The following is a 27,552-nucleotide window of genomic DNA, read 5'->3' as shown; positions in this document are numbered from 1 at the left end:
TCTGTTTATTGGACAATATCACACAGAAAGGATTTTCCCTCTAAGAGAGCAAGTAGCTTAAAGTAGGTCTCAAAAGAAAGTGAACCAATGGCATAACACCATACACTAAAAGCCGGCCATGCCCATCAAATAATATGAAGGTTTCTCCATAACAACCCCAATAATGGAGAGAGTTATCACCAAAAAATTAACAGGACATTGCAGGAACTCAAGGATGCTGTCTCAAAACAAACCAAAAAACAAAATCAAAACAAAAAAACCCACACTTTTCCAAGATTGGGCTACTTGAATACAAGGCATTCCCCTGAGGAGGAAAAAACAAAAACAAAAAAAAACATTAAGGAGCAAACAAGTTTTGGATCTCCTTCTCTGAAAGCAAGTTCTGCAGGACTGAAAGACAAAAGCTGGGTTTTCCCCTTAAAACCAAACACTAGCAATAATACTTTGTAAACTGTATGTAGGGAAACGCATGTGGCTGTGTACCTACTTTATGTATGTGAACAATGGAAATATCCTTCGGATGATTGTTGCAGGAACATCAGATATGTAGGGAGGGCCAGAGTTACCAGGCAGGATGAAGTGCGTTTATATGCTAAAGCTTTGCATTATTGATAACCCAAGAAGGGATCTTCCTCCACTGTGTTTGAATCCCAGTATGGCATGTTCTTTGTAAATGTAGCTCAAGATAAACAAGGGCATGTCTACACTGCAGCTAGGAGTGAGGCTCAAAGCCTGAGGAGACAGACTCATGTCAGGGGGGCTTGCGCTAGTGCACTAAACATAGCCATGTGACTATAGTGGCCCTGGTGAACTCTTGGTTGACAACCCAAGCTCAAGCCTACCCTACCCCCTGGGTCTGAGCTCAGGTGGCTAATTTGAGCCTCTGCCAGTAATGCAATGGCCACAAAGCTATTTTTAGCACACTAACATGAGCCCCACTACCGCAAGTCTGTCTACCTGGGCTGGGAGGCTCACTCTGAGCTGCAGTGTGGACATACTCCAAGGTTTTAGGGCTCTTCTCTTATGACCCTCCAAAATAGCCCCATTACACTGAATTGTCAAATACCTACTTAAATTGTGAGTATGCACCAGATGCTTTAAATCAAGGAAATCATTTTAGGAGAAAAACAGTGTCTCTGTGGGATATGGTCCCAGTATCTGGTGAGCCCTTCTACCTCGAACACCATGCCATTTCTAGCAGGAAGTCACAGCAAGTAGTAGTAGTCAAAAAACATCATACATGATTACTGATTGTGAGCCTTCTGCTATTAGAATAAAATTATGACTCATAAAAAGATGGTGTTTCCCCTCCCATGATGAATCTCAAATCCTTCAGTCAGATCAGATTATGAACCAATGCAAGGAAGAAGGAGAGGGCTGAAGACATGGTCAGAAAGGAAAAAAAGATCTGGCTCGTCTTTTTGGCCCATTAGGACAGAATGCACAAGCACTAGTCTGTCCAGGGTAGTTGGATGGGATTTGACTGCTAGGTATGGGGGGAAGGCAGAAAAGTCTGTTGTTGGGCCTTAGCCTCAGCTAGCCTTTATTCACAGCTCGATTTTTCACTAATATCTATGAGGTGCTCAGACGATACTGTAGCAAGTATCACAGAAAAGACTATAAAGAAGTCAGTCATTTTCTAAGCCAACATTTAGTAACACGCTCCCTCTCCATAATGCCTCCCCTCTGAGGATCTTCAAAGATCTTCCCATTAATTAAACTGTGAGGGAGGGGAGTATCAATCCCATTTGATAGATAGGTGAACTGAGGTAGGAAATGTGAAGTGACTTACCCAAGGAAACACCACAGCTGAATTGGGACTAGAACCCAGCTCTGACAATTCCCTTGTCGGTGCTTTAGCTATATGGCCATTCTTCTCTTCTGTCCTCACTAGCCACAAAAACATATGTAAAAAGGCCTGATACTGCTCTTATTAAAGTCAGTGGCAAAACCTTTTACTTCAGTGGGGAACCGAAGCAGGTCTTAAATGTTGCAGAATTTTTTCAACAGATAATCATCATAGCATTTATTTTCCCTATCACATCAAATTTAATTGAATATTAAACAATACTCTTCTTATACAGACTGATTGCTTTCCAGCTGTGCTACCTATAGGCATAGGCAAGTGTTACACCACCTATTGCATATAGATCATATATTGTGTATTTAATGGATTTTTCATGATGAATACTGGCAATCTTGTTTACAATGGAATTCTGCTAATGGCAGTGTACACAAGTCTAACAGATACTGGAGCTGGGAACCCAGGGACTATATCTACAGAGTGGTGAAATTACATACCTGAATCCTATCAAGGCAGTTCTATCAAGGGTTGGGGTCTTTGCATTCATGTACTACTTTGAACACTCACCTCAAATTTTCAAGCATCTGCCCCAGTCTCCAAACATAAACATTTGGAAAAATTGGCCCTTGTCTTTTGTATGCGGAATTTATCTGTGGAACTCACTATCACTGCCCCAAAATATTAAGGAGAGCTTAGCAGAATCCTAAAAAAGATTAAACACTTGATGGATAATAAGAACATGTGCAATTACATTAGATAGAATCCTAATTATGTAAGGGATATACAGGCGAGTCTCATCTTATGCGAATTTAACATGCGCGAATTCAGCTTTGCGCGGTCGGCAAAAACAAAAAAGAGAAAAATAACAATTTAAATACTGTACCTGTAGTGCAGGCAATTCCGCCCACCATTACACTCAATGTAATTTTGACTATATGCGATTTTCGCTTTACGCACTGACAGTGGAACGTAACCCCAGCGTAAGATGAGACTCGCCTGTACACCTTGATTGTTCAGCAAAAAAAGCCATCTACTCTCTGATAGGGGGTAGGTAGCAATTTCCCCCACAGACAGGTTACTTCATAATTGTCCATTACAGGGATTCTTGTATCTTCTTTTGAAGCATCTGATTCTGGTCATGGTTGGAGGCAGGATACTAAACTAGAGGGACTTTCTGCCTTATTTAGTTCACCAATTCCTGTCTTCCTACAGTTATCCATGCTGTCACTCCTAGATAAGATTAGTACAGAGCACTATACAAAGAGGCTGTTCCTGAAGATCATGCAAAAGCTCCAGCTACCGCAGAATGTGGCTGCCTACATACTTAATGGTGTTTCTTTCAGGAAGTATCTGACACCTGTGTTCTGCAGCCTGCACTGGCTTTTAGTTAGTTACCAGATACAGTGTAGTACGTTGTTTTTTACCTAACACTTTATGACTAAGATTTTTAAAAATGGGTTCCTAAAGTTAGGCTTCTAAGTCCATATTTAGGCTCCTGATGTTCAAAGGTTCTGAATACCCAGCAGCTCTTATTGACTTCATGGGGCATTTTAAAAATTGGACCACTTATTTAGGCTTTTAAATCCATATTTAGGTTCCGAATTCTAGCTACCCATTTTTAAGAATCTTGGCTTATATAGTCTTGGTCTAAGACTGCCTTTCTCTTCATGTTGGACCAAAGAAATTGAGATCAGCCAAGCCACTAAAACTAACATCTCCGATTCTAAATGTCTTTAGGGCTAATGGGTAACTATTTCCAGTTACGGGCCTTCAGCACTACCACTTACTTCATCTACTAGTCTGACAGAACTAGAGAATATTGACCTTCCAGGCATGCTCCAGGCCAGTGGTGGACAACCCGCGGCCCATGGGCCGCACACAGCCCCGTCAGGGTAATCCGCTGGTGGGCCACCAGTTTGTTTACATTTGCACAGTCGCCCACAGCCCCCAGTGGCCGCGGTTCACCGTTCCCGGCCAATGGGAGCTGCAGGAAGCAGGGGCCAGCACGTCCCTGAGGCCCGCGCCACTTCCCGCAGCTCCAATTGGCCAGGAACGGTGAACCACAGCCATTGGGAGCTACAGGTGGCCGTGCAAACGTAAACAAACTGTCTGACAGCCCACCAGCGGATTATCCTGACAGGCCATGTGCTGCCCACGGGCCGCAGGTTGCCCATCATTGCTCCAGGCCCATCTATTTGCAGATGGTTTTGCCCAAGAGGGTACTCTAAATGAGATTTGCATTCTTCAGAGTAGAGATTTCATTGACTCCTTAAATCACGGTCAATTATCAATTTTAAACTTTAATTAATGAATGTGCTTTTAATTTTATATGTATACTTAGAGATAAACTCATCTTTAATAAATGTAAAACAACTGAGACAGCAAAATGCAGTGACAATACACATCTACACTCTATAGGTCACAACCTGAACAATCATCAGATCCCCTTTTCACAAGAAGTTTGGGTCCCTTTAAGAGAAAATGTGTTTCACTCAAGTTGGCCTGTCACTGTCAATGGCCCAGTATACTCAAGTAAACAATCACTTCTTTCTCCATCCTTCAGATACACCTTACCACATCATTTGGCAGTGTTGCACCCAAGAGGCCCAAAAGGAACAATTCAACCCATGAGCTGCATTTCCACTCATCTTCTTTTTAAAGTCACCAAATTTTGAATTTATGAAGATATTTACATTTCTTTAAAAGATTCCAACCTGTTACAAATATATAGCACCTTTCTCTATGGCACCTTTTATCCCCAAGCACTTCAGACTACAGATGCAATTAGTGAAATGAAGCCATCTCTGGGGCAAACACCCAGCAGCTGCTCAGTAAAATGATGGTGTCTAAGGACCGCAGGGAAAAGTCTAACAAGAGTGCAGTAGGATCTTTAATTTCCCTTCAATAGTAGGGAGACGCTTGAGTTTCACTGTCTTGTTCAAAGTCTCCACATACAGGGAACTGTATGGAAGTGTTTATTTGCTTCTTAGAAGGATGATGAGCTGAGCTGATTCAGACAGGTTTTGAACCAGTGGTTCAAGGGAGCTCAGCTCTTTCAACCCTGAAGCTTTAAAGGGATCCCTAAATACAAGTTTATTAAAAAAAAAAGGAATTAAAAAGAAGGTCCCTGCATTATTTAGCCACTTCATGCACCGAGATCAATAGCTGGCTTTGTTGGAGTTTGCCATTACTTTGTTCCCGCTCTCACCCTCTGACATCCTTTAAACCAGTCTTGGGAAATGGCAGAATTAGTGTACAGGAAATAAGTGGAAATAGGCAATGCAAAAAAGCAACAGACGAAACAAGCTGGAGAATAATATGTTTTCAGTTTTTCAAAGCTGCTAATAAAATTATCTAGATTTGTAACTAAGATCTGTGATTTTAAAGGAAGGGGGCTTCCCTCTAACCAGTGTCCAGAAGATTACAGAGAACAATTGAATAGTATTTTATTTATGTAAGTCTAGGTGCTTAACAAAATTACAATATTCTCTTGCCCTGCCCTAGAGTCCTTTAGTGGCTTAGACTAGGTTTCTACTTCTTCAGCTATTTGATAGGTGTGTGTACACGCACACAGGATGAAAGTTTCTATATTAGTGTGTGTGTGTGTCTGTCTGTGTCTGTGTCTGTGTGTGTATATACACGTGTACACGCACGCAGGATGAAAGTTTCTATACTATTATTTTTATTGGCTAAGAAGTCTGAACCTCATTCCCCATAATAAACTGGAGGTAATTTCCCTAGTAGCAGTTGGCTGGAAGGCATTTAGAAGGATATTAGGGGTTATACAGAATGCCTGGTGTTTTCTATCCCCAGAATAAATTCATTCATTATAAATAAAGGCTGCGTGAGTTCATCTTCTTTTGAGATTGCAAGTCATGTCAAAGCTATATCTAGCTCTCCTGTGCTTGATTCATCAGGGGCTGGAAACTGTCATGACATTATTATGGTTCTATTCTTATACTGTGCCTACCATCATGGTATCTGAACATCTTCTGGAAGTGAACCTTAGTTTCCTGAATTCAGAGCTACAGCTAATACCCCACCACAACACAAATCTTGTTTAAGCAGCTTGCCAAATGTCACAGACGGAAGTGGGTGCTGTTGCAAATGAAATGCACTGTAATCTAGCTAGACTTTTACTTGTGTTTTTAATTAAAAAGATCCTTTCAAAAATAAACTTAAAATTATTTATTTTTTAAATTTAGCAATAATTACACAAATCATGTTTGGGGTTTTGGGTAATACTACAGAGCAAAACTCTTTGATATTTTATCACAGGTTATTACTAAAAATAAATAACAACACTAATCATAATGCAAATGGAAGTCAAACCTGGTAGACCACATTTTCACATGATTTGCTGGATAGAAGGACCCCTAGTGTCCATCTGGATTTTAGCCAGACTGGAGTGTGTGAATGGTGACTGTTCAGCATTTGAGTCCATGATGAGAGAGCAGCTTATCTTGTGATATATTCCTGCAAATAGTCTCCAACCTCTTATATTTGGAAGGAAAAAATAATGGATTTCTAATTTTATTTTTAAAGGAAAATAATTATTTGAAAACACGTTATCAAGCTACCTTGTGATCATTTGGACTCTTAGGAGTCGCCATTACTGATGGACAGGAATGTGTCTTGGCACAATACTTTTAGTGGTTGATTATGCATCCCAGAATCATATAGGTAACATCTACATTTGTAAAAATGAGCACTGTCTCTGGAAGCAGTTTCCGATGGGGCTTTAAAGGCAGCAACAACAACTAAAATGTAATGCTGAAAGGATGAGGGAGCCCAGCCCAGCAGTACACTAGCACTGCTTTGTAAAAAAAAAAAAAAAAATCTGCACCACTCCTTATGATCAAGGTTTTACCAGTTTATTTGGCTAATCATTCAAATGGCTAAACAGACCTCTAATTTGAAAATAAAAACCGATTGATGCAATCACAAACAAGTTCTGAAATTGAGGTTTATAAAAAAAAGAAATAGGAAATCTTGTTCTAAGCCAAAACACACACAGTTACCTTTTTCTAATCAGAGCATTCATTTCTCCTCATTATGATCTCACAAGCACATTAAAATCTTATTAACATTAATTACTTCTGAGCATCTATGCATGAGCAGCGACAGGCTTGCGTGCGTGTGTGTGTGTGTGTGTGTCTGGATCATATCTACATTTATATACCTTGCTGCACTTTGCTTATAAAACATGTGAAAATATTGCTGCTAACACCAATTAGCTAATTTCACACACACACAGATAGTAAACTGCTGTCTCGCTGCACAGCTTATTATAGACTGGCAGACAGATGGACAGACAAACAGACGCAAAAAGCATCACGACTCCTCCTAAATTCAAGAGCTGGAACGCCTAACACCCCCAGGAGTGTGAGTTTTATCCTCCTAAGTCTGAGGTATGAAACAACACAAATATATATATAAAAAAAAATACAAGACAGCCAAATATCCCATTTTCTACACAGATGGGTTCAATGATAAAGTGATAGAGACAAAGAAAAAACTGGCAAGCAGACAAGCAGCAGGCACACAGAGAGATAGACGGAGACAGATAAACAAAGCGACAGAGAAAGAGATGAAAGTCTATTAAAATATGTATATCTGAATTTGGGCTAAGCAATATAAACTTTATCCCACCAGTAAAATGAGAAAAAAAAATGGCAGAGTGAAAAGTCACAAAAGGTCCAACCTCACAAGAAAAATAAAATCCTGACTCCCTACAAAACTATTTATGGATTCTGTTTTTACTGAGAACATGACATCCTATTCAGCCCCGCCACAGAAACTCAAGAATAAATGCAAGCATCTAGACAGTAAAATCTGCAGAACTACAGCATCCTCTTATCTCCCAATTTCATGTTCTTCTTCACTCTTTGCATCCATCTACTTTATTATTCACCCATGTCATCCCAACAAATCACTTCTTCCTGAATCCACCCTCTATCCTTTGTAGGTAAAATATAAATCACATACATCCCCCTGTATAGCCAAAACCATGTTCTTCCACCATCTGGAGGTTATCCTTTCATCTACAGACCCTTTAATCACCCAGAGATTCCAAATGGACACTCACTTCTTGTCCCTACAACTGTATACTCTGGCTCAACACCAGTGTCATCCCAACCACTTCTCCTATGCTGTTCAGAAGGACCAAGCTCTCACCCTCCTTCTGGAGAGCAGAACTCCCATTGACTTCAGTGGGAGCTCCATGCTTGGAACAAGCATATACCTTAGCACCTAAATATTCTGTGTCACTGCCACTCACCTTACCTGCCATTTTTTAATGATCTCACTATGCACAGCACCAGAAGAAGGACATTATTAAAGCTCTAAAAGAGAACATTGTGCAGAAATTTAGAGATGGTATGGACTGGCTTGTTGAAGAAATTGAGAAATCAAACATAGCTTTGAGACAAAGCAATGAAAGTGGTATTAATAATTTTTCTTGTAAGTTACAAGAAGCTGAATGTGGCAGTAATGCTGCCCCTCTCTAGTGCCTTCCATCCAAGAAACTCAGAGCACTTTACACGTATTAATTAAGCTTCAACACACCTGTGAGGTTATCATAACCCCCCATTTTGTAGCTGGAAGCCTAAGCACACAGAGGTGAAGTGACTTCCCCAAGATCAATCAGGAAATCTGGGACAGAGCCCAGGAACAGAAGACACATTTTCTGATGCATAGTTCTGCACTTCTTCCTCAAGACAATCCTTCCTTGCCTATCGTTTCACTCTCTAAGTTCAATATGAAGAAGAATAGATCTCAGAACTCCCAGCTGTGTGCTTTAAATCACCAGATACTGCTTCCTTCTTTAGGATTTGTTCCACAAGGGGACTTAGCAATGCCTAATTTTTAGGTGCCTAGTATAATCCACATTCCTGAACTAAGCGCCTAGGCTGCCTATACAATGCATGGGGAGAGTTAGGTCCTATGAATGAGATACACAAAAACCAATACACTGTGTGAGGAGCTGCCTAAGTTAGCGAAAAGGAAATGCCAAGAAGTAGACCCTAAGTCCCACCCTTCAAAGGGATTTATAGATGTAACTCTTGGCTAGAGGGAGGCACCTCCCTCTGCATAAAATTCACAGGCATGAACCCCCTTCAGAATCTAAGCCCTTTTGTGCAAAAAGCTAAGGAGGAAGAGAAAGTGGTGGTGGTGCCCACTTGTTAGGGCACTCACTGGGGAGGTGGGAGGCCCAGGTTCCATCCTCCCTGATCCAGTGAATATTTACTTATACAAAGTGAAACAGCTCCAACAGGAGAGCCTGAGAAAAACAAACCTTGCAGCCCAGAGGGTAGACCACTCTCTTGAGATGCTCAAGTTAAATTATTTGCCAGCAGAAGGGAGAATTGAGCCTGGGTCTTCCACAACCTGGGTGAGTGCCTTACTCACTGGGATAAAGGTTACATGGGCTCTGGTACCATCACTGTTTGGGGGTGGGGAATCCAACAAGTGGCCTCTGAAAATGCCTACTGGATTGCGCTCTGCAGGTAAGATAGGTAAGGAATGCCAAACATCCCATAGACCCCATTACACAGAGCAATACAGAGGTACCTCTGTAATAAATCTGCTACACAAATTCAGAAGAGTGTTTCTGTAAGTAATACTTTGAAGACCAAATTGAGATATTTATCTAGTAAAAAGTTGCCAACTTTATAAAAGTTGATAATTTTATTACGGTAACACCCAGAGTCACCTATGTGGTACAGACCCCGTGGTGCTAACTGCTGCACAAACACAAGACAGTCCCTGCCTCTAAGAGTTTACAACTTAACATTGGATAATAATCTTAAAAGTCCTAAAGACCAGAAGGATATGATTGCAATTATCTATAGAAACATATCTCATGGGATCACCATTGCCCGAATGACCATCAACAGGACCAACTGGATTTCAGAGCCCATTTGAGCCATCTACAAACAGATTACTATGCATAAATGAGAAAGAAACTGGGAAAAATTCCATACGTGAGAAAGCAAATATATATTTACTAGCTCTACAATATAGAGAGACTGATTTTTCTTCTATATTCTGTCAAGTCAGAATTCTTTCCAGCAAGTCCAGATCCTTACTCTGTTGTAGCCATGTTATCAGACTGCCAGTCTAAAGTTATATCATAGCAGCACACAGAAACAACAGGCCCAGAAAAAATGAAAATGCAGAAGAGGTGTGCACATGGCATCTGGCCCAGCCCCGAGATTCACAGACTTATGTGTCCTTTTGGAGGCTAAAAACATGAGGTTTTACTGACTCCCTCCTGGCTTTTATGAGCTTCTTATGGATTACTGAAATTGGAGAGTACATATGAGAAAGCTGGTTCATCAATTTCCTAGAAAAGACATTTATCCAGATTGCCCTCCTATCCTTGAAATGTGAGACACGGCTGAGGAGTGTTCTTTGTTATAGTGTCTCACAAATATATCCAGTGATGGTGAGTCCCATATGTGTCTGATAAATGAAACCCCTTTTTGAGCATTCCAATCTTTGCCTGTATAAACACACCACACTAGCTGAATCTGGTGCTCAAGAAAAAAAGTATTACTTATGCTGGCCAATGAAAAATCCTGTTGTTCGTCTTCAGCCCTGGACTTGTCCTGAGCATCAACTGACAGAGAGTCAGATTGGTTTCAAGAAGTGAACAGATATTAATTAGAGACTAGGACAGAAGCATCAAACTTATTTGCAAGCTTGAAAGAGTTGAGATTTGAACCCGAATCTCAAGTAACAGAAAGGTACGTGCAACAATCTATTGTACAGTCTTATCACTTACAAGTTCCAGTTTTCAGGTTGAATGTATGAGCAATTCAGTCTACCATAATGTTTATTCTCAATGACAGATTTATCAGCAGAAATGCATCCCTGCACAGTCCAGCACTTGTGTGCCCTCTAGTATTACTTGCACATGCTTAGACTCCATTGATGATTTAAACAGACAACTAACAATCTTCTCTAAATATCCCTGTCCAGAAAACCCTTAGGGTTTATTTTTTCCCTATATACTTGTAACTCTCATTGAGGTTAATGGCAGTTATATCTACCTAACTCTGGAGAATTGTCCAAAAGTTTAATATACCACTTACCTCACACATAGGAGCCTTTGTGTTCCTTTGGTGACTTCTTTCATTTCACTGAAGCAGGGAACACCACTAACAACCCCAGCCAGTCACACTTTCCCGCTGTGGATATCACTGCACAAGAAACAGGTACAAGAATGGTCCAGCTGTCTAACATCTCCTTCTTGACTGAACTGAGTTAGTACTATCTCTGGAGCTCAGAGGGGCATCTACAAGCGTGGAAAAGCCAACTGGATAATTTTTTACAAGTCTCTGAAGTTATGCTAACTAGAGCCAGGACAGCACTTAAAAAATAATAAAACAAGCAAACAAAGAAACCCTAAGAATCATTCTGTTTTTTATTCTGCTAGTAGAAGAGAGAATTTGTTGACATGTTAGCAAATCCTTAGACACATTTGGCTGAATTTTCAGTTACACTAGAGCCCTTTTATCTCACACTGGCAATGTAAAGGGGCCCTAAAGTGGATACAAGTGTAATTTACAGTTGCTGGGACCCCCCCCCCCCCACTTTACATTGCCAGAGTAGTGTAAAGAGGCCTTAGTGTAAATGAGAATTAGGCTAATCTGAGCTTCCCTTGTACAGGGAAGATGGATTTTGCCTTTCCAAGCCTTATCTTTTATTTCAATACGTTGGGAAGGAAATGAGGAAGAATGATCTTGTGGCTAAGTCAGGGGCTCTGAGTCAGATCATTAAGCTTCTATCCCAGGCTCTGCCACTGACTCGCTATGTAATAGTGGATGATTCAAGTGCTCTCTCTTTGCCTGAGTTTCCCCATTTGCAAAATGGGGATAACAATATTGTCTTATCTCCTCAGGGTGATATGAGGCTAAATTCATGAGTTTTGTAAAGTGCTGCTCTAGATATTTGGACAAAAGTTTCTACAGAAATGGAAAGTACAATTGTTGTTATCAGTAGCTGCCTCTGGTTAAACTGCCCAGATATTCTCCATGGTCATTTCCTTCTCTGGCTGTACTCCATTGATAATTGCTCTCCATTCTGAAGTGCCTGTGTTGCTCCTTTAACTAAAGAGCTCAGGAGAAACTCAGGTGGAGTTGATGTGATCCTTTGGCAAGAACAAGCAAAAAAATCAGATTAGGATCATGGTCTTATTCTGATGCTACAAAATGAAGACTGACTATTGTACAACTCGAATCAATGGTGTTGGAATATTTTTTATAGGAGGGGTGCTGAAAGCAATTGAACAAAACTGCAAACCCTGTATATGATGGACACCACTTCAAGCCAGCGCGTGCACCTCAGCTCTACTTCCAGCATCACTGACTGGAACATATATGGACTGATATATACAAGCTCTCTCTTGTGGACTTTAATACTTTTGCAAGTTTCCCCAGTGTGTAATGTGGATGAGAATGGATGTTTCTTCTCTGACTGTTGAGTAAGAAGCCGGCCCCCTCAAAAATCTGCCTCAAAGTTCTCAGGAAAACCTAAGCACAGATCTCTTTGAAAGGGTGTCCTCATTAGATAAGATTTCAAAAAAAGATCTGGTAAGAATCTTGATATTACACCTACATGTGCTTCCATTAGAGAAACGATATCTAAGGTAGTGAAGGTGTCATACTCAGCAGCACCATCCTAAAGGAAACTGGCTGCTGGATAGGAATCACTTATAAAATCTCATGTGTGTTTTTTTCTGCTTGAAGTGAATCCAAACTTCAGCTTCTAGCACAGAAACATAGGGCCATATTCTGATTTCAGTTAGCACAGTGTAACCCCATTGACTTCCACAGAATCACTCCAGTTTTATACTGATGTAACACAGGGCAAAACAGAACCCATATCAGTGGGCGTTAAGTGCCTAAATAGCTTTGAGGATTTGGGCCACAATCCTCTGAATTTGTAAGAATATGATTCCAGTTCACTACCCATGCAAGAGAAGGAAAAAGTTATGCCCACATCCCTCCTCACGCCACTCCTGTTTATATTAAATGCCGCTGGTAGAATTATCTCAGTTACCTGCCACTGTGACCAAGTTATCCTCCTCTTTTTGCATTAAGTTCAGGCCTTTTGTCCTCATCTTCTTTACACAGCTCTTCACCGCTGCATGCATCTCAACTTTCAGTCTTTCTTAGTGCTCACATTCTTCCCAAACCTCTCTCCTATCCTGCCCCATGTTGAAGCCAGTGTTCTCTGGTAACATTACCAAATCGGATTTTAATAACTTTTTAGATCAGACTTCTATCAACTAAATGTTAGTCCTGAGCACTAACTCTGACAGGGAACTCCCATAAAGTTAGTTTTAGCTCTTTTTTTCCTAAGAAGTGGGAAAGAAAAGTTAGAAGAATTTTGGAACTGTGTCTAATGCCTTTATTTTTAGGGTGTCGTATCTGAGGAAGCTTGCATCCAATTCACTGCAAATCTCCCTGAAAAATTCCATTTGGACCCCATAACTAAACTAGAAATTTTTAGACTGATCTGACTGTCTTTGTGGATTGGAGGGGAAATCAGTTGCAACTTAACTATGGAGCAAACGCTGCCCTGTGATGCCAGCAAGGAATGCTTGCCGTAGGTTTTCCCCCAGATCCACAAATGGAGGAAGCCTGACTAAGCTTTCATTTTCAATCTTCTATATATTCTCTGCCCGAAAGCTCTTTAAATAGAAACTATCAAGCTGGAGTTTGAAGCAGTCTAACCAGAACCACAGCCTACCATAGACATGATATGGTATAGCCTACATCCAGACCTAATCTATCACATGGGTTTGTAAACCATTTTATAACACTACTAAGGCCCAGGTGACACTGGGATTTGGAATGTTATGAGAGCCTTTCTAGCATGAATCATATTTTGTGGGGGGGGTCTGCCGAACATAGTTAAAACTCAAGGTTAGATAGGGCCTTTGTCTAATAATGTAAAAATAAACAATTTAAACTATTAATAAAACAAAACACAGCTTCTTCTACTGGAGGCAGCTATAGACAGAGACCAAATGAGATCTCTGGTGCCAGACCTTTTCTGAAATCACATAGGAAAAGCCTAAGTGCTCAATAACTAGATCAAGAGACCAAAGCAAACCCACTGAAGTAAGGGAGGAAAGGTTGCTATGCACCTTTGGGGAGGTGTTGTGAGGCCCAAGTCTGACGGTGAAAAGTGCTTATCATAATAAAATTATACCCAATGCTTCTCCAGTGGTCTCAAAGCACCCTCCCGAAGGTTGGTAAACACTCTTATCCCCATTTCACAGATGAGTAAATGAGGCACAGAGGGGAAATGACTTGCTTAAAATTACACAGAGAATTAGTGACAAAACTAGGAATAAAAACCAAGCCTCCTGACTCCACATGCCATGGGTGTCTTTATTAGACAATCCACAAAGACAGTCAGATCAGTCTCAAAATTTCTAGTTTCGTTATGGGGTCCAACTAGAATTTTTCAGGGAGATTTGCAGTGAATTGGATGCAAGGTTCCTCAGATACGACACCCTAAAAATAAAGGCATTATTTAATGGTTACTTACCCATACACCCCAGCTGCAGCATTATAATCTCATTACAGCTTTGCATTCTGAACGCTGATAAAAAACAAAAAAACCCTTCATTTTTCTCTGCATGCAAGTAAAGAAAATTGTCCAGAAAATGCTGAGCAAAGTTTTATTTTAGAGGCTCTGTGCCATAAAGAGGAGGCCAATGACACAGGTACACAACCCTCTGTGAGGAGGAAGTCTTAATTTCTGGAGATGTTTAGAAAAACCCTACAACAGGGGAAAGGTGTGATTTTTCTCTTTGATTGTTTTTTTTCTTCAATATTTAGTGCAGTTTAGCTGACCATACTGTGAAAACACTTGAACCATTTAGGAGCAGTTGCTTCCACAGCAATGAAATGTTTCAGGCCGTGCTGGATTGGCTTGGAGGACAAATGGTTTGAAGTCTGTCTGTACAGCTCAGAGAGAACCAACATGTTTAGCAAATGTCAGTATCTTTTAAATCCCCTCCAAGTGGAGCAAGTTTGAAGCTTTCAAAACTTGGCAGTCATTGGGAGAAGAAAAAAAACAGCTTTTTTATGAAATGCTGGAAATTACGAAACAAACTTCTTGGAATTCAAACAGTTTGTCCGTGAGTCAGTGACAACTGAGCCTTCGTACTTGTTAGTTTAGTGCTAGTGAAAGAGGCCGTATTGATGTCCCTGGGCACTGAATTCTCTGTTTACCCCAAAGCAGGTCCAGCAGTAGGGCAACCTACCGCCACACCGTTCCCTGCTTCTGTGCCTCATGTCTGACCTGGAGGGACTCAGGGGTCAGAGAGTAGCTTCAGTTCTCAATGACCCATTTTCTTCATGATGTCTCTGCTGAGACTGCCCACAAGGAGGCCAATTTCTTACATCTTTGGCCCAGATGGGTGGGTGACTATGAAGTGGGGCCTGGGAAGAGGAAATAAAAGAGGATGATGCTGAAGGCCTCCCCAAAAAGGCAAGAAACCCACAAGGAGAAGGAAAATAAATCAGTGAGCTTTTTCATTTTCTTTTCTGACCCTTCGAAAACAGATGGGGTCTAGGAAGTGGACTCGGGCCACAAAGATTCAAATTATTCAGTGACAATCAGATTTTTATGTGGGTTGGGTCACTCCAACCAATGAGCAACCAAGCAGTCACCTGGAAGGGAAGCATGAGACTTGCACCAACAAAAGCTTCCATAAGTCTGAACTGACAATTTGGGCCCAGTCCTGAAGCAGCTCTACACAGTTAACTCCCACTAAAGTCTGTGGCTGTGAAAGAAGGCTCTTTATCATGATCCTTTGCTTAGGTGGGAAAGGCAGCAGGATCTTGTATGACCTCATCACCCCTTCAGAAGTCTTCAATACATTCCAGATTTTCCAGGGGAATCTACAATCTTTCTTGGGTTTTATCCAGGATTTAGTCATCTCTAACATTCAGAAAACTTTGATACTATGAAGTTGGGAAGTGATGGATGTGAAAAACATATGAAGTGGGAAGCAAAATGTCCCTATTAAGGAGGGAGTTCATTAAACAAACGAGTCTATATCTTAAAACACAAAGTAAGAGGCATCACAATGAGAAAAGAGGCTAAATAGAACCCTGAAGAACAGAAGCTTTCCAGGCCATGGAACAGGATGAGACGAGCAGAGCTGTACTCAGCAGAGGAGCAGATTTAACTGATGCAGCTGTAAAAATACCGAGAGCTGCCAAAGCCTTATCTACCCTAAGATTTCCACCACTACTCCCACTAGCTCAGCTAAAACTAATGGTTGCACCAGTAAGAATATTTTTCTATAGAGCACTCATGTAGGAAATATCTTAGTGATAGCAGCAACAATGGAGAGAAATTCTGACTTTGGGAAATGACACAGAGAAAGACTCCTCTGCCACAGAAGCATGACAAAGGAAGGGTAGCTGGAAGAATCACAGGTTAGGATGATTCAAATGTTAAAAGAACAATGATGTAAAGTATTATTTCTAGGATCCACTGCTTTTCATATTCTTCATATGAAGCCTTCTTTCTCTACCAATGTTGTCCTTTTCAAAACTGCTTGAAATCAACTTTTTTTAACATCCCATTTTGTACTGCACCCTCACAGAGGGCATGGGCATGACTCTAGGGATAGGATTTGTTAGTTCTACAGAGAACCAGCAGAGGGAGCACAAGAGCAATTAAACAATTTGTCCTGGTATCTAAACAATGGTTTGTTTGTTTGTTTATTTTCAAATTCTCAGTATTCTATCCACCTCCAATTCCTGTAATTCAGTTATCTACCAAATTGCTCGGAGTTTAGGGACCAACACACTGGAGAGTAACAGGTCCTGTCGCACCTCCCCCTACTAGAAAATGGAGCCAGAGACTCTAAGGGTTATAGAGAGGGGGAGATGGGCACCACAGCAACTGTACACAACCCAATTTCCAAGCAGGGATCTGTTGGTTTTATGTCACCTTCATCTGTGGGCAGAAGGGATAATTTGGTGCTTAAGTAGTATTTTTGAAAAAGAAAATTAAAACAAAGAACAAAAAAAAAGCTGGGGCTAAGTTACAGTTTCAAACAAAAAAGACATTTACTCTGTCAAATATTAACCCCTACACACACACACACACACACACACACACACGAAGCATGCCTATGGATATGTTTTCAATCCCAACCTCACTTCTCGAGTCTGCATCCCTGTTGGAGTCTCAAAAATTCCCCCCCTAACCATTATCTTCAAATTCCTACATCATGGCCACCATCTATCCAGCTAAGGAAAATGGCATAGGACTCCTTGGGGAGCACATCAATAATTAACTTTCTTTCAGTCAATTGGACGGATCACTGTGAGGTCCCACAAAGCACTTTTCCCACCCCATATTCATATTTCCAAGGGACTGATCACATTCCCAGCCACTAATCACCTTGAACCAAGTGACTAGAAAGCAACTACTTTACTTTAAAAGTATTCTAATAGAGTGCAGGTAATTTCCCTAGATGAATTGCCCCAGAACCAAAGGGCAGGCCACTCTTGCCTACATTATTAGCAGTGCCACAGTTCCAAAGTAAATGTATTGTGTGAACATTACATTTTCAGATGATCTTTATGTAATTTATAGAATGGTAATACTTCAGTATTCCAAAAGTTTCTATAGGAACTATTCAGTGTGTTGCATGCAGATTCACAGCCTACCATTCAGGTTTTCTTTCCTCTTCACTGCTGAGTTTACCAAACTCAGTACTTTTAAAATACAAAATTAGATAACCACTAATTTAATACTGGCTGGGACATTGAGGAAGGGACAAAATGAAAATGCTTTGCCACTTCCTGGGACCTTGCACTGTCACTTATACTTGTGCAAATTGGGCATAAAATGCTACCAAAGCATAATTTTCTTCTCACTCACTCACACCAGTGGTAATATTCTGCACTCATTTTGAACAGGTGTAAATAATGACACAAGGTACAAGACACTAGAGAATCAAGCCCTAGATGTTGTGCCAGTGTTTGAATTAGGCGGGGGGGAGGAGGGGCTGCGTACTCCGGTGGATCAAAGCAAGTTCGATAAAATGAGGTTTCACCTATAACACAGTAAGACTTTTTGGCTCCCCAGGACAGCGTTTTATTGAGGTAGAGGTGTATATCTATCTACGTATTGTGATAAAGTTCCTCCTCTACCTTGGTGGGTCCTGTGCTTATTGGCGGATTTTGCTAGCCTCAGAGATCTTCCTGTGTTGGATCAGGAGTTGGGAGGTTTTGGGGGGAACCCGGGCCCACCCTCTACGCCGGATTCCAGCCCAGGGCCCTGTGGACTGCAGCTGTCTAGAGTGCCTTCTGGAACAGCTACACAACAGCTACAACTCCCTGGGCTACTTCCCCATGGCCTCCTCCCAAAACCTTCTTTGTCCTCACCACGGGACCTTCCTCCTGATGTCTGTTAATGCTTGTACTCCTCAGTCCTCCAGCGGCACGTCCTCTCACTTCCAGCTCCTTACGCACACCTCACTAATTGGAGTGAGAGCCTTTTTATACCTGGTGTCCTGATTAGCCTTAATTAATTCTAGTAACTTCCCAATTGGCTACAGGAGTCCTAATTAGCCTGCCTGTCTTAATTAGTTCTAGAAAGTTCCTGAGTGTTCTGGAATAGTCCCTGTTATCTTACCCAGGGAAAAGGGACCTGCTTAACCTGGAACTAATGTATCTACCTTTGAGCACTCTCATGTAGCCATCTGGCCTGACCCTGTCACACTATCTATCTATCTACACATACACACACACACACAAGGAGTTGCTGAATAATGCCAGATTGACAGTCACAGGACAGGTATAGGACAGGCTGCAGCAATAACATCTTCTTCACATTATGCTGTTGACATGGCTTATTCCTGATGGTGAGGGAACCACTTCTCATGAGACTTCTGTATTTGTGCCCATTCAGTCCTTGCCATTTCTTTTCACACTGCCACCTAGTGCCAATGGCTTTGGTGATTTGATTTTGTAATACGGACATCTGCCCGTTAGGAACTGGATTGAGAGCCCCATGTTCATTTCACATAATACATACAAAGGGCTGTCAGAGAGTAACTATTTTCTTTTTCAGCATGGTCTTCTGCCATTATCCCACTTTTCCATCCAGGCCTCTCAAATGCTCCAAGTCAGATAGCTTTCCACAATGAAAGCTGGATGTACCTCCCATTCCTACCCCCTGCTATCTATCAACACTGATCCCACACTGGCCATAGAAGAGGTATGTGACAAACTGACTGCATAATACTTTCAGCCCCTGCTGGCCCACAGACCATGGGACAAGCACATACCCATATCCCTGCTAGCCACAAATGTTTCAGTTATTTCTTATGAGCCCATTCCTTCAAACCCTATACAAATAGAACATCCATTGAAGTGACTGCAATGTATACAGTATACATGGGAAGACTGTACTATTGGGTCCAGTATACGCAGAAACCAAACATGCATAATTAGTCATCATCATGAAGTGCCAGATTTCTACTAAAAAGATAATTTGATAATTACTATAGAACTAAGCATTAAAATTAGATAAATAATGAACAGGAATACAAGAGATAGTGTTGACTTAAAAACCGAATTGGGGCAAATCCTTAGCTCTTTACTCAAATTTTATTCACCCCTTACTCAAACCTTGATAAATCAACGAGAGCATGCCTGAGCTAAAATTGAGTAAACATTTCATAAGAGCCTCAAGATTTAGACCTTGTTAAAAAGTATCAATAAAACCGTGGACTATTAGAGGCGAAAGAATATCAAAAATCCAATTTTATACTGTTGATGCTGTTTGTTTATTTTCTGAATTTTCCTGGGCCAGACAAGCAAAATCAATGAAGTCAGTTTCACTTTTGTTTACCATCAGCTTCTCAGTGCTGCAAGGTTTGAGTTGCAAACCCTGCAGAGGGAACAACTGGTTGTTTTAAAAACAACTGTTCCAATTGGAATGTTTATAAGAACTCTGAAACACTTCTATGGGTCTTAGGTTTTGTCAAAGTTTTTTTCCCCCAAATATCTAAATAACTTGAAGCTAGATTTGAGTTATTAATTTCCCTCTCACATTTGTAAACTCCTCGCAATAGTAGCCATCTTCCCCAACACATCATTGTGGAAAAAACTTATAAAATGATATAGGAATGAAACTAATCGGATTATATAGGGACATATGCCATCAGTTTATAATCAAAACCCCTGTTTGGTATATTTCTGCTTAAAAACTAATGGCACAATATGGGCTGTAGAAATTAAGCAGGAGTCTCCTGAAATGACTTTTAAAACCTATAAAATCTAACAGAGTATGAGTTCCTGTCTATGGGATTTTTAAACCATCCTACAGAATTCTATAGCAGGGATCTCATTCTCCATTTAAATCTCAGTTTTATATAAATGATAATACATGTTTAAAAATGTTCTGCAGCTGTTCCCTTATGAGTAAGCTGGGCCTATGGAGAAAATGTGGAAATGGGAAAACTATGAGTAATATTTACTATTATGATATATCCAACTCAGGAAATAACAACAACTGTGTATATTAAAATAAAAAAGATTGATATTTATCTCTCCTCCTAAAAAAATTACTAAAAATAATTTGACTTAGTATATATTTGGCATTTGGGTTAAACTATCTGGTATCCCCATATTTTGCCCTGTTAAAAAATCCAGCACTCACTTTGATCTCAAAGGAGTTAAAGAGGCATATACACACGCCATTCAGTCCAAAATTGCATTAGCTACAGGGCATGGCAAAGCATGAAATAACTGCTCCAGAGTACTTCCTCATGTGGGTGTGTTAGATAACTGTCTGCTCCAACACTAAAATAAAGCATACTGCGACCCACTCAACACTGCAGGGTTCTACTCTGTTAGACTGAAAGGGTTGGTAGGACTGGAACATATAGAACCCACAATATGAGGCTGGCTAATGTCAGGTCTTCCAACTCTGATATACACCCCTGTGCCAAAAGACTTTTGGCTTTTGGAGTTCCAACTACAGCATCATATGCTGGCTTTAAGTTTACTTAGGCACACTCTCCCCTTTGCTTTTGTATACACATTGCAAACAGACTTTGTGACATAGACAGAGCTGAGTCTTTCGATAGAAAATACTTTGGTTTCACAGAGAATTAAATCATTTTAATGGAAAGTATTTTTTAAAAAGAATTTTAATTTTTTTTCTTCCTGCTGGATGATAAAAAAAAAATGTTTCTCGCATCCTGCTTTTCCCACTAAGCAATTCTTCTTTCCTGGGGTTTCCATAAAATTTATTCATATTTTGTAATCTTTTTTAAAGTTATTTGGAAGAGTTGGGATAGGACCATGACTTCTGTTAATCATATATTAAAGAGTCCCAACATCAGTTTCACAAAAACTCACACAGATAGAAATCTGTGCTGTAAGAGCTCATACACACCTGTATAGGTTCAAAAGAAAGTGATGGGTGACTAGAAATGCACACACATACTTCATGTGGGGAAATGGGAGGAGGGAATGCTAATATTCCAGCTCCATCCCTCCAGGCTAACCCCCAACAAAACGGCATCAAATGTTCCCCCATTTGAAACCCCTTAATTTTTGGAAATACTTCAGTTCCCTATATGCTCAAATCAGAGTTTCAAGGTTTGAGATTAGGGGGAGGGGAGAGTATCTTACTACAGTGACATGTAATTTGTAGCAATAAAAACAGTTAAAGTTTGTCGACCAAATGTTAATTAGCAGCCTGAGTTGAAAAGAGGCAGAAAAGGGACTGGAAAACACTAAATTTCATTCCTGAGCTAACAGATGGACCACTGATTCTTGACAAAATGCTACAGAAAGCCACTGAAAAGTTCCGCTTAGGCCCTGGAAAAAAACTAGTAAGATGGAGTGAATGGGTTCTGTATCTACAGAGCCAGTGGATTATTTGCTGTTTTGGGTTTAAACTGATTTGGTTTGTCCAGAGAGGAGTCGCTTTTGTTGAGATGAGAGAGTTATAAGATACAGGATGTAAAAATACAAAAGATAAACCTGTTAGTACCAAAAGTTGTCTACTGTCCTAAAACAATGGATTTTTAATAAACATTTCACAAGATGTGAACCCTGATAATGTGTTGAAGAATCTCTTGTACAATCCCATGTGGGCTAGGAATATTGCTTTATGGACATGTTTTATCGGAAAGGCCTAATAGATTTTTTTTAAATAGTCTGCCTCTTACTATTAAATAATTTGCTATTTTAAACGGTTATTGTTATTGTCAAGAGATCTCCACTGATCAGCGTCCATTTTCTGTAATTACTCATGGATTCTCCAGAATGTTTTATATAATTCACTTCCACTCACTATCTGTCTTAATTTTTTTTTTTTAACCAACAGAGTAGCAGTTTTACTCTCCGACAGCACTGACAAGAGCTCAGATAAAAAGCCCATTTTGGATGGATCTGTTTAACCAGCCTTTAGAACCCATGATAAGGCTAGCTTGAAAAACTCAACATTGTTAAATGGGCTATGAAATGCAGCACAACCCCAGAAAAATAATAATAATTAATCCACAGGCCACTGTATGTTTCAAATAACAAATACAAAGGTTATTTATGGAATGAAAATATGGTAAATAAATAGTTACTGTTTCTAGACAAAAATGGCTCAAAAGATTTCATAAATTGTTTCCACTGTAAAAGGATATCTACCTCCTCCCTCCAAATACACACACTGAAACACAAGCACAACCATGTATAAAGGGGGGAGGGCAATCAAAGATACAAACTCCCTCTTAGAAAGTTTGATTTCATATTAACCCAGTCATGCCTCTATGATGTTATATTCTAACTTTTATGTTGCTGATTTAATGCATCTCCCACTCCCTCTTAAGTAAAATAAAGAGTTAAAAAAATTAAAATAAATGCTTTAAAAATCCAACAGGGAAAAGTACATATACGCTAATTAAAATCACCTCCCCTTCTCCCTCTCCCCCAAAATTTTTAAAATAAAACTCCTGGCAGAAAGAGTGGAACCTGCTTTCTGTTTTTATTAATGTACAATAAACATGGACTTTAAACTTATAGTAGATATAAAACAAAGAACAAGAGTCACAGTTAAACCTGGTCACCGGCAATACAGCTAAAACTCATTGGCAAATACTAACAAAAACCCATTTAACAGTAAATAAGGAGAACATGATATATGGACGGACAGATGGAACTGCATAAACAGAAAAGAAAAAGCAGAGACCCACAGACATACGGAGAGGGCTGTTTTAAAAGAGAGAAAGATATTGATTTACTTGGAACTAGTGTTGGAAAACAAACATATTTGTTTCCTTCATTGATGTTAAAAAAAAAGTAATTAAAGTGAATCATAAGAGGGCACACCCTGAAATAAGTAGAAGGGGAAAAACATTTGTAAAGGCTAAGGCCTTCTATAGATGTTCAAAATTTTAAGCTAGTAAATGGGTTTGACAAACTTACATCTCTATATTAAAAATCGAGAGGGTGGGGGTGAAAGAATAAATAAGTGTCATGGGGCAAGGGGGGGGAGCAGGATTTTTTTTTTTATAAAAGTTGACTGGCCTACCTTGTTCCCCAGTCCTCAGTTTGTCTCCTCATAGTCGCTGTCTCCCTGGAAGTACAGTGTGAGTGGTAATGACTGCCTGCCTCCCTAATGAGTCCATTTTCCTGCTCTTGATGTTGTGTATATACACACACTGCAACCTACCTTACAAACCACAGAGACGGGAAAGGGAGTGTGAGAGAGAGAGAGAGAGAGAGCAAGCGAGAGTGTGAGAGGGAGAGAGAGAGAAAGGCACACACAGACAAAGCCCTCCTACCAGACAGCAGACAACCCTCCTTCCCCTATCTAGCAAAATACAACTCGGCTAATGCAGCAACAGGTTCAATACTGCCAGACTGAGACAGTGTAAAAAAGGTATATAGTGCAGATCAGGATTGCTGACAAATAAACTGTTTACAGCCAGCTGGCTCCACCTTTCATATTTATGTTACAGAATGTTGGAATGCATTGTTTCAGACAGTCCATGTAATTATCATAAATACATTTTGTGCATATTAGCATGAAGCACTGAAATGTATCAGCCATTCTGCTCCGTAACCTTATAGCTTTAACACATGCAGGAAGGTGTAAACATATCTTTTTTGACAGGCAGGCTACACAAAGCCCATTGATGATTTTAAAGTCATGAGATCTTTCAAGAACGAAGCTCCCGAAGACAGGTTTCCCCAGACAATAGGGGAGCAGGGAAAACTGATCTGGAGGAGGAGGAAGTCTCTACAAGAGGTTGCTCAGTAAGCAAACTAAAAGAGAGGGCCATTCTCCCTAATATTCTCTCCCCCCAATATATACGTATTAGTAAGCTTCTGCCCCTACGGCTGTAATAATGAACTGTGCTTATGTCTGAACAGGTGCAATGCATATAGTACATAGTGTTGCAAGGACAGAAATAAATCCCTCAAGTAAAGAAATCTTTTTCCAATGGCAACCCGGCCAAGGTTATTTAAAATAAAGGTCTGGGCTGAAGACTACTCCCCCACCCCCATTTTTCCCACAGGGGAGGGGAAAAAGGGGAGAGAAGCAATAGACTGCTTATGTCTACAGAAAACTCAAATATTACAAAAAAAAATCTGCCCCATATAGAGAAAATGTATGGTTTACATCAATTCTACACGCTACCCTTAAAATGTTGTAACAGCCCTCCTTCTGACCACACAAACTTGATGTCATCATGCGCACAAAACTTCCGTTGACTTAAATGAGAAGTAAGGCTGGAGGATCAGGAGAATAATGATACTTTGTACTTACACACATATCACCTTGCAGCCAAGGATCTCAAAGCATTTTTCAAAGGTAGATACAATTATTATTGCCCCAATTTTAGATGGGGAAGCTGAGGCACAGAGAGGTGAAGTGATTTGCCCAAGGCCCTGTTGTGAATCAGTGACATAGCTGAGATTAAAATCGAGCTCTCCTGGAGCCTAGTCTAATACTTTAATTACAAGGCAATACTGCATCTCATGCCAAGTGTTTATTCTCCCACCAATATGTCTAAATCGTATTGCTCCTGAGTGGATGGCTTAGTGGTTTAAATAGCAGATCTGAAACATCTAGACTCTCTAGATCCACAAATTTGAATCCTAGCAGCTGACTAGCTCTTCATGCTTCATACTGAGCCTACATAATTTTAACTAGTCTGTAGCTGGTGATTTTCACCTCCTTATGGTGACCGGTATATCCTCTTCTACTTAAATAGCAAACACTCCCTTTACAGAGTGATATACAGTAAATAGAAAGAGATTAAGCATGTTTTCCAGAAAGTTAATTTTTCAGAAACAACCTTCCCCACAAATCAACAAATGCTGTTCATATTTTAGTGGTGAGCGGCAGGGAAATATATACAATCGGAGAACTTAAAGATGGAAAAGATTCATTAGGGTCACCAGTCCATCTCCTTAAGTAATACTGGGGCAAATTCACTGCTGGTATCAGTGAGGGAAACACTACTGAAGTCAATGAAATTACTCCACATTTATACAGGTGTCTCTGACATCAGAATTTGGCCCTAATAGGGGACTGGGCGTGAAGAGGCCTCTAATTATGGCTCTGCTGGCTATGGATGTGTCACTTCATCGCTGCCTCAGTTTCCCCATCCATAAAATGCATCTAAGTAATAATTACTCTCCTCACAAGAGAGCTGCGAGGATTAATTTATTAACATTTGTAAATTGTTTTGGCCTTCAGAGGAAGATAGAAAGACAAAGTATCATTATCATTATGAGGAAGAATATAGAAGCTAAGTTCAGGAGATTTACTGATAAGCATGAGTTGACCTATGTGAAATTCAGCATCTGAAGTTCACTGGGATTTGTACACACCTTTACATTTCATATCACCTTGGTAGTCCCTGAGATTCAAATCCAAAAATATAGATAGAGGTCCAATTCAGGACATCAGAGATAAACAGCCCTTAATATTTGGGGGCAACGGGAATTGGATCCAGATCTGAGCTTCTTGGTTCACTCTCATCTAAGTACAGTGGATTCAAATCAGAAAAAAAAGAGATCTTAACCCCAATCATGTTTTGGAGAAATTCAGACTTGGATCTGAACCAGAGAACCAGATCTGAGCTCCTCAAGCTTAAGGAAGCTTAGATCCAAATTAAGGCCCTAGAATTGAATCTGAACCTCTTAAGCTTTGGGAAAGTTCAGATATGGCTCTGAACCAGAGAATTGGATCCAAACCCTCTCAAGTTGATGGAAGTTTAGATCTTAATCAGAACTAGATCAGAACTTACTGCATCTTTTTAGAATTTCAGATCTGTATCCAAATTGGAAAAACAGATCCAAGTTCCCTCAAGCACTCAGGAAGCTTGGATCTGGATAAGAACTGAAGAGCTGGATTTGATTCCCATCTGGCTTTGGGGATGTTCAGATCCTGTTCTGAAAAGGAGCCCCAGAAACAAACCAGGAAAATTTGAATGAAGTTTGGATCTAGTTCAGAACCACAGTACCTGATCTGGACTCCCTCAAGCTGTCAGGGAATTTGAAGTCACATATAAGCCAGAGAGCCGGGTCCAAACTGTCTTAAGATGTGAAAGAGATTGCATCTTGAGCTGAACTGGAACTGATCTTCCCGAATCTTTGCAAAATTCAGCTCTGTATTTGAGTCCCCTCAAACTGTAGGGAAGCTGAGATCCGGATTTCAACTTCCTAGCCTTCCAAACTACCCCAATCTTTCCAATCTGACACCTGCTGGGAATCTGGAAAAGTTCAGCTCTCAGTCCAAACTCTGCAACACAGGCCCATCTCTACCAAATCTTAAAGCAAAAATCCACTAAAACTGTCCAGAGAAACCAGACGAAGAATCAAGAAGAATCTGTTAGTTATCTTCCCCATGCACAGGCAATTTGGAAGCTTTCCCTGCAGGCAGAGGCAGCTAAAAGTATGTCTGAAATGGTGTCTCCGGGGGCATAGACAGTTGTGTGCCTCATGGTAATCGTGGTGGGCTGAAAGCAGAGACAGTTGGCAGATGTGGTGTATCTCTCTCCCCTTCAGTAGAAATAGTTAGGAGATGTGGGGGGTCCTGTAAGCAGTGGCAGCCGAGGAGACAAAGAGTCAGACTTTGCAGATCCCTGGGGCTAAAATCTGCTGCTATCACAACACCACACAGCCCTGTAAATTCTGTCCCCTCGAGCAAACCTAACATGAAGAAGGAGCAACCTATCTTGATTCACAAGTGTTAATATCACAGTCATGATTCACATGCATCTGAGAACAAGCAAGGTCTCACTCCCTGACCACTGAGATCTCAGCCTGACTGAGGTACAACATAGAAACCATGGGCCTGATTTTCCACTATCTTGTAACTCATGCAGCTGGCTATTTAAACCTATCCAAATGAGGTTGTAAAACACTACCAGAGGCATATGTGAATGGAGGATTTTGATTGGTGGTGTTTTGCAAATGTATAAATGGTAGCACAAGATGCAAGGCTCTGGGGAATCAGGCCCCATGACTCTGATATTAAGATGATAGAGTGATAACTAGAAGACAGTAACAATCCTTTATGCTTATGTGGTGGCTTCCATCAGAGGATCTCAAGACACTTTACAGACATTGCTTGATTTAGCCTTACAACCCTCCTGGGATATAGTGAAGTACTATTATTTCCATTTTAGAAAGGACAGAGAGTCAGATTTATCCTTGATGTAACGCCAT

General features: G+C 40.4%; 1 protein-coding gene across 13 annotated transcripts in view; it reads right to left on the bottom strand.

The window, feature by feature from the left end:
- Nucleotides 1-27,552, bottom strand: part of ZBTB20 (zinc finger and BTB domain containing 20) — a 666,697-nt gene that overhangs the window by 606,976 nt on the left and 32,169 nt on the right. For 9 of the 13 annotated variants that reach the window (XM_045001308.1, XM_045001317.1, XM_045001302.1 and 6 more), the window contains exons 2-3: nucleotides 23,399-23,443; nucleotides 10,903-11,010 (exon numbers count right to left, since the gene is read on the bottom strand). The exons of the other annotated variants lie outside the window; for them this stretch is intronic. The gene's annotated coding sequence lies outside the window, so the exon portion shown is untranslated. The remainder of the gene's footprint in view (nucleotides 1-10,902; nucleotides 11,011-23,398; nucleotides 23,444-27,552) is intronic. 13 annotated transcript variants of the gene reach the window in all.

The sequence above is a fragment of the Mauremys mutica genome, chromosome 1 (assembly GCF_020497125.1).
Source record: "Mauremys mutica isolate MM-2020 ecotype Southern chromosome 1, ASM2049712v1, whole genome shotgun sequence".
In the NCBI taxonomy this organism is placed as follows: Eukaryota; Metazoa; Chordata; order Testudines; family Geoemydidae; genus Mauremys; species Mauremys mutica.
Note: the sequence above shows the minus strand (reverse complement) of the source record. Positions and strands in the feature narration are given on the sequence as shown.